The sequence below is a fragment of the Mandrillus leucophaeus genome, unplaced genomic scaffold, assembly GCF_000951045.1.
Source record: "Mandrillus leucophaeus isolate KB7577 unplaced genomic scaffold, Mleu.le_1.0 Scaffold163, whole genome shotgun sequence".
In the NCBI taxonomy this organism is placed as follows: domain Eukaryota; kingdom Metazoa; phylum Chordata; class Mammalia; order Primates; family Cercopithecidae; genus Mandrillus; species Mandrillus leucophaeus.
The window spans coordinates 1,482,878-1,490,741 of NW_012101621.1; the positions used below are offsets into that span (position 1 = coordinate 1,482,878).

Genomic DNA, 7,864 nt, shown 5'->3' on the forward strand with positions numbered 1-7,864 from the left:
CCATAAACCTTTTTTAAAAGATAACACATGATGACAATGTTAGTATGTGTCAGCTCCCAATTCATTCCCAGGAAAGAAAGCAGCTCCTTGTGTTTAGCAAGGGCTAAAGTTTCCGAGCAACTTTGCATACGCTATTTTATTTGACTTGACAGGATTGCTAGAGGTAGGCAAGGAGAAGAAGATGTGTTACAGTTTCTCAGAGAGAATAAAAAAGATAACCTGAGGCTTTCTCTGCTTTGCTGTTTCACATCCCTGGGGAGTCTTTGGCTGCAATTTTTCAAAGCACAGTACACAGGGAGAGCAAAGTGCAGTCGTGACGTTTTCAACACGACATTCCTTGTTGAGTTGAAAAAGCGAGGGCTCGTCCGGGATTTGAACCCGGGACCTCTCGCACCCTAAGCGAGAATCATACCCCTAGACCAACGAGCCACCTGTAAAATTTGCTTGGGTTACTAAACTTCAATAAGGAAAGTTTTAGCCACGTCTACAGTTGGTCACTGTCGTCTTCTATAACTATGGGCATGGGTGACACCTAGTGGATAAAATTAATCACTGCAGGTTTTCTCACCTAAATTCCGGAAGGCGGCGCCTTTTGACTGCAGATCCCTTTTAGGAACACTGTTCAGGCGTCAGCGGGAATAATTTAGCTGCATGTTTTCACTTCCGAGTGAGCCAAAGATGCTGCAGAACAGGGAGCGGGCAAATCAGGGACCGTCCCAAGTTATCCGGTGGCCGGAAGGCATCTCGTCCTTAGCAGGTACCGACCGCCGTGCCCGCGACCGGCGAAAGCTGTCGCCGCAGGGCGCCCTCCGTGGAGAGACCCCGAGGCAGAAGAGGGCCGTGACGCTGCCCGGTGACCCGCCTTACCTGGCACGGGGCTGGCGCTCCAAACCGTTAGACCTGACAAGATTACCCTCCCTCTCTCGGGACACCTTTCAAAACATGTATTATAGCTCTTTCCACCAATTTCAAATAGTGCGGCTTAAAAGATGAAGGAGAGCTAAACAAGCCAGAAAGAAAAGAAAGAAAAACTTCGGTAAAACTACAAATACAGGATCATGAAGTTGGCAGGCGGGGAGGGTAAGAGAGAAAAGGGTAGAGAATATGTTCCTGGTTGTTCGCCGGCTGGTAGCGTGGCCGAGCGGTCTAAGGCGCTGGATTAAGGCTCCAGTCTCTTCGGGGGCGTGGGTTCGAATCCCACCGCTGCCATGTGCTTCGCTTTTTTTTTTTTTTTTTTTTCCCCCCCTTGGAAAAACCATCCGTGTATTCCGATTACTGTACTGGCGCTACGACGTTAACACAGTCTCTTCACCCTTCTTTAGCACCCAATCTCGTATCTCCAGTTGGTAAAGAATGTAGCTGTGTGCTATTTTGGAATGTCTCGTATTTCTGAGTCTTTCATAATGTGCAGTACTTCATAAAGACAGTAAAATCCTCTCAAGATCATAAAGATGCTTTTGAATCCATGGTTTCCCAAAGGAAGGAAAGTGCTAGGACATTAATAACATTCATGTGTAGCCTTTGCTTTGCCTTTAAGTGGACAAGCGTATTTTGAGCTCTTTGCCTTTAAGTAGACGAGCGTAATTCGCACTGTTCTAGTTTTTGAGGAGTACAGAAAGATGAATAAAATAATGCCTACCCACAAGGGAAACTCACAGTCTAAACTGGAAAAATAAACCCTACATTTACAAAAAATGGTCTTGAAACACTGTAAAACATCATTGAGTAGAAAACAAATGTGGCATAAGGACAGTAGTGCAGTGACGAGGGAAGGATGGTGAAGGGACCGTGGGCTGGGCTGTTAGAATGCAACCGGTGGCAATTCTTACATTCCTGACTGTGGAATAGTGACTTGGGCAAGCTGCTTACCTTTTGTGTGCCTCTATTTCCTCATTTGTACAATGGAGATAATACATACTTCTATTATGAAAATTAGTAAATATATATAAGGTGCTTAGCGTCTAGTCTGCAGAGACAAGAAAGCTTAATTTAGGTTTCCATTTGTAACATAATTCCATAGCCATGGCTATTATCCGTAGGAAGATTCCAATCTGACTCTACAGAAACTGGAAATAAATTGCCATTTAATTGTGGCCTCTGGAGATCAGCAGGTGTGCCCAGGAGTGTGGTAATATTCATCCATCCATTCATCTATTCATTATTAATTGCCAACTATGTATAGTACACATTGCTAAGTGCTGAGTGTACAAAATCGAGCACAACAAAAGATTTGCCTTCCTGGAGCTTATATTCTTGTAGGGGAAACAAAAAGAAAGAAGGAAAGAACTGCATATAATAATATTAAGTAGTGATAAATGCTGTGAACAGCAATAAATTAGTGTAGGGTATAATGGCAATTGGAGGCTATTTTGGAAAGAGTGGTCAAGGAAGTTGTCTCTAAAGAGGTAACATTTGAGCACAGAAGGAGTGACAGAGAGAGAGGGATACAAATATTTGAGGAAATGATGTTCTAGGCAAAGGAAACAGTAAATGAAAAGTCCGGAACAAGAAATAAGGCCCATGGATTTGAGGAACAGCGGGAGGGTCAGTATAGCTAGAAGAAAGTGAGTGAGAAGGAGGAGGAGGGGGTAAGCAGTTGCTATCAGAGGGACAGACACCACCGGAACACACAAGAGCTCGATCACAGATTCTGTTCTAAATGTGAGAAGTTATTGGCTGCTTTTAAGTGGAGGAGAGCATTGTTTGGCTTACATTTTAATAGGATAACTCTGGCCGTTCTCTAGAATAGGGAGTAGAGAAAAAGTAGGAAGATGAATTAGAAGACTATTATGGGATTTGTAAGAGTTGAAGGAGAACTTAAACTAGAGTGATAATGAATGTTTTGGGAAATAGATGAAGATAGAACAATGGATTGGATGTGATGTTGGAGAAACTGGATAAATGATGGATGTTTCCTGAGATACGGATGGTGGTTGGAGAGCAACTGGAAGAGGAGCGGCAGGAAATCAAGGGTATCATTTGAGACAAGTTAATTCTGAGATGCCTGTAACTCGTTCACATGCTGGGGCAAGCAGGTGACTATATCTACAAATCTAGGTCCAGGCTTATGAATAGGAGTCATCAGTAAACGATGCTATGTTAAACCTCATGACTTGATAAGTATAGAGAGAGAAACAAAAAAATGGGCAAGGAGAGAGCAAGACAACACTCAAATATTGAGAGGTCAGGAGAGGAGGAGCCATCAAAAGAGAGTGAAAAGTAGCCTCCTGAGATGAGAAATGAAGTAGGACGAAGACTGAAAAGTGACCTTTAGATCTGGAAACATCAAAGTCGTTGGTAAGCTTGACAAGAGCCATTTCAAGTGGAGTGGTGGAGAAAAAAGGCCTGATCATAATTGGTAGAGGACAGCATGAGGGCAGGAAGTTGAGATACATAATGCATAACTTTTAAGAACTTTTATTTTTATCTATGCAGAAGAAAGAGAATTAGGAAGAGTGGTTAAGAAGGCGTTTTTTTTAAGGATTGGTGAGACTGCAGCTGTTTGGGGTTTGTATGCTAATTGGAATGATTGGCACACTGGGGGAAATAGCTGCTGTGTGTGTTCTTAGGGGCTTGGGGGTGGAGGTGCGGAGGTAATGTTGATTTCAGAAACCAAGTCCTTACCTAAAGGAGAGGAAATGGAAAATTCATCTGATGTGAAACTGAAGGAGCTGCCCTTAAATATGAAAAGTGAAAGATGGGCCTTGAAACAAGACAGAAGACAGAGACGATGAGTGTTGATGTGGGTAAGTTCGTCCATCTGCTTCCAGGAGGGGCTATAGTTCACTTCTAATGGAATCGTTTTATTCTGTAATAGTTATTCACACAATAAAGAAAGTTGCTAAGGGTTCACAAAACATGATTTTTAAAGTTAACATTTCAAAATTTGCCTGTGGAGATACACTTTCCCTCATCACTCTATTGCTCCACTGGAGTTCACAGAATTCATTGCCTGCCTCACAGTACAAAACAAACAAGCAAACAAAAAGCAGAAAGGGTGGGGCAAAAGGAAAGAAAGGAAAAGGAGAAGAAAAGGCAATATTATGTAATAACATATAAACCCCTTTTTATTTATTTTATTTTATTTTATTTATTTTTTTTTTTTTGAGACGGAGTCTTGCTCTGTAGCCCAGGCTGGAGTGCAGTGGCACCATCTCGGCTCACTGCAAGCTCCGCCTCCCGGGTTCACGCTATTCTCCTGCCTCAGCCTCCCGAGTAGCTGGGACTACAGGCGCCCGCCACCACGCCTGCTTATTTTTTGTATTTTTAGTAGAGACGGGGTTTCACTATCTTAGCCAGGATGGTCTCGATCTCCTGACCTTGTGATCCACCCGCCTCGGCCTCCCAAAGTGCTGGGATTACAGGAGTGAGCCACCGCGCGCAACCATAAACCTTTTTTAAAAGATAACACATGATGACAATGTTAGTATGTGTCAGCTCCCAATTCATTCCCAGGAAAGAAAGCAGCTCCTTGTGTTTAGCAAGGGCTAAAGTTTCCGAGCAACTTTGCATACGCTATTTTATTTGACTTGACAGGATTGCTAGAGGTAGGCAAGGAGAAGAAGATGTGTTACAGTTTCTCAGAGAGAATAAAAAAGATAACCTGAGGCTTTCTCTGCTTTGCTGTTTCACATCCCTGGGGAGTCTTTGGCTGCAATTTTTCAAAGCACAGTACACAGGGAGAGCAAAGTGCAGTCGTGACGTTTTCAACACGACATTCCTTGTTGAGTTGAAAAAGCGAGGGCTCGTCCGGGATTTGAACCCGGGACCTCTCGCACCCTAAGCGAGAATCATACCCCTAGACCAACGAGCCACGATATAAAACCATTTAAATTACGCCCCAAGGCTTATTCAAATCATTAGGCAGTTTTCTGATGAACTAGGTTCTTGGGTGCCTTCTATCGGCAGGAATACATACTTATTTGCACAGCAGAAGTAAACCACACGCCCCAAGTTATTGAGACTGGCAGCTTCCGTAGCAGGCGTGAACCCACCCGGCCTAAATGACTGCCGAAGCGGCGCCGACTTGAAGTCATGCAGATGTGCCAAGCGACAGCCACTCTGCTGCCGCATTGTCTGACCCCGCTTACCTTCTGATGTGAAAATTCCTGTGAGCAAGAGGGAAAAAAGATACACAGGCCCCAGCGAGAATTGAACTCGCGACCCCTGGTTTACAAGACCAGTGCTCTAACCCCTGAGCTATGGAGCCCTCGCGTGGATTAGCTTTTTCTACCTTTCATCTTATAGATTGGTATTGTGCCGCTAGCATTCTAGCTATTCAATAGGATGTTAGCTTGAGTAAAATTCCAGGATATTCTCCTACAAAATGAGAACATTTTCGTGCTCTGTAAATCCCTCGAAAAGATTCTGCTTTGAGCACAGCAACTACCAGGCTGTCTTCCCGTTCCTCACCCTAATACTCTCTTGAGACGTTGCCTACTGTGCCTCTGTGGTGCATGGAAATGGTGTTGATGTAAGAATTTCAGATCTTTGGGTACAAGGGCGACCCCACACACACACCTCCCCGAAATATGAGGCGTCTACGGAGGGCGTCTGATGGACAAGGAAATTGTAGTGCACTCCTTCGGCTTAATATGGTGGTAAAATCCAGGGACGGAGGTGAGAAGAGATTTTCCACGATTTTTTCCTTTCTCAATCCGGATCCCCAAACCTCTAAACTTGCCTTTCTGGAGTTAATCCCTCACTCTCCAAGGTCCAGAGGTAGAAGCAAACAGGAAAAAGGGGTGTTGAGGAAGAAGAGTTTAATCCTTCCCTAAAGACATACACAGATTTATACACAGTTGGTATGAAAATAATACGACTTTTTAGAAAAGATTGTTTTTAATTTTTAGAAACCTTGTTTATATAAGCTGGTGAACAGAAACTAAGCAATTATTTAACTAAGAAAGATCTCGTACCCATTTCTTATAGCAAGTAAGCCGTAGATGAGAACATTGAAAAAAAGCACTGATTCATGAAAACCCAAGAAGTGACGCGACTCTACTTAGTAAGATTTAGACCCTCTGACCACAGGTCTGCTTTTTTACTTACAATTTTTTAGTGCTTTCATGTCCAAGATCGCAAAATTTGTAAGAAATCTGTAAGGTTATTATGATTCATTGTCTCCTTTAATTTTCACTATTTAAACGTAAAACACGATGCTGTTGACCTTACACATTTTCAAGGAAGAAAAGTGCTCTATTTAGATAGGAAAGTAAGGCATTTGTGGCAGATATTCTCGGATTTGGGATGAGTCAGGAAGAGGCCTCACAATGTTGTCCCAAGGTGAGATGAATACATATCTTCTGTAGCCTGACAAGGGCTGTTCCTTCTAAGACTCCTGGGTGTTTAACCCTCAGTCTCCTACTCCCAAGAGAACTACAAGGCTTTGTTTTAACTTATTGAATTAAAAATTGAATCGCTGTACTCTATTTGCCTACATAAGACACTTCACTGGAGAAAACCTCTAACGTGATCTCTTTGGGCCTAAAGACACACCTCATAGCTTAAGGAAATGGCAAGTTGCCTACCTTTTTTTTTTTTTTTTTTAAACATCAGGGGGACACAAGTAGGCCTACCTTTTTTCTAGAGCAGAAAAGTCAAATTAAAATAAACTTTTGGTCATAGTTGATATGTGATTGTTGGCAGGTATAGACATAGAGTATGTAGTGCAGTGGTTAGAAAAAACCTAAATCGGTTATTTAACTCTGCCAGGTCTCAATGTCCCTGTTTTGGAAATAGGTGTTTATTATTATAATCATTTTTAGTATTATCTTCATTATCATTATTTTCAGAGAGACTGGCCATAGGCAAAACTACTAAGCAGTGTAAACTGTCTCTCAAACGGCCTTCTTCCTCTTTGCTGTTTCTCCTCCTCTCTCTGCTTGTCTTTCTCTGATGGTATTCATGGCTCCTCACCTTCTCTTAGAATCTGTACCCTCATTCTCACCCTGTCACAATTGGGCAAGCTCACTTCTATTCCCTACACGAATTGATTTCTTATCTTCTAACCACAGACTGTTATACATTTAAGAATAATTTAAATATGGGAGGCCGAGGCGGTCGGATCACGAGGCCAGGAGATTGAGACCATCCTGACTAACACGGTGAAGCCCCATCTCTACTGAAAATATCAAAAATTAGTGCATGGTGGCACGCGCCTGTAGTCCCAGCTACCCAGGAGGCTGAGGCAGGAGAATTGCTTGAACCCGGGAGGCGGAGGTTGCAGTGAGCTGAGATCGCGCCACTGCACTCCATCCTGGGCGACAGAGCCAGACTCAGTCTAAATAATAATAATAATAATTTTAAATATTCAAAGAAGTATTCCAAGGAGAGAAGCCAGGGCAACAATCATGGATCTGATGTTTCTGGTTTCTCCTAGACAGAGGCTGGCTTTGTGGAGAGGGTTCTTACTCCTCTATCAGTACAAATAAACCTTTGACCAATTGACCGTGTCCACACTGAGCCCACCTCCTACCATCAAAGGTTGTCCCAGGACCTTATGTTATATCCTCATTCTTCCAGCCCCTTACTCCACAATTCACTGGAGTTGGCCTGTTGGACTCTAGGAAACTCCAAGAGCCCTTTCTACTAGTTTATCAGACTTAGCAACAGCAAACCTGGTTGTGCTCCAGTGTGTTCTGGCCCATCCTGAGCACTTCCTCGGCTGAGCAACTTGACTCCTAGTTGTAATCTTAGCAATATTTTTAATTGCTTTTTTTGTTGTTTGTCTGTATTTCTTCCATTTCCCCTCAACTTTCCATTTGGAAAAAATTTAATCCTAATGTGGAAATAAATGAACACCAGTTAATGAGAACAAGCAAAGGATATTCAGAGCTTTCTTTTTTTTTTTTTTTTTTTTTTG

The 7,864-nt window shown here is 42.8% G+C and overlaps 4 non-coding genes across 4 annotated transcripts; 1 reads left to right on the plus strand and 3 right to left on the minus strand.

The window, feature by feature from the left end:
- Positions 1-357: 357 nt before the first annotated feature.
- On the minus strand, positions 358-429 carry TRNAP-AGG. Its single transcript has one exon. It is a non-coding gene; the product is annotated as a tRNA-Pro (tRNA).
- Positions 430-1,127: 698 nt separating this feature from the next.
- On the plus strand, positions 1,128-1,209 carry TRNAL-AAG. The gene has a single exon. It is a non-coding gene; the product is annotated as a tRNA-Leu (tRNA).
- Positions 1,210-4,741: 3,532 nt separating this feature from the next.
- Positions 4,742-4,813, minus strand: TRNAP-AGG. Its single transcript has one exon. It is a non-coding gene; the product is annotated as a tRNA-Pro (tRNA).
- A 323-nt stretch (positions 4,814-5,136) lies between these two features.
- On the minus strand, positions 5,137-5,209 carry TRNAT-UGU. The gene has a single exon. It is a non-coding gene; the product is annotated as a tRNA-Thr (tRNA).
- Between the last annotated feature and the right edge of the window lie 2,655 nt (positions 5,210-7,864).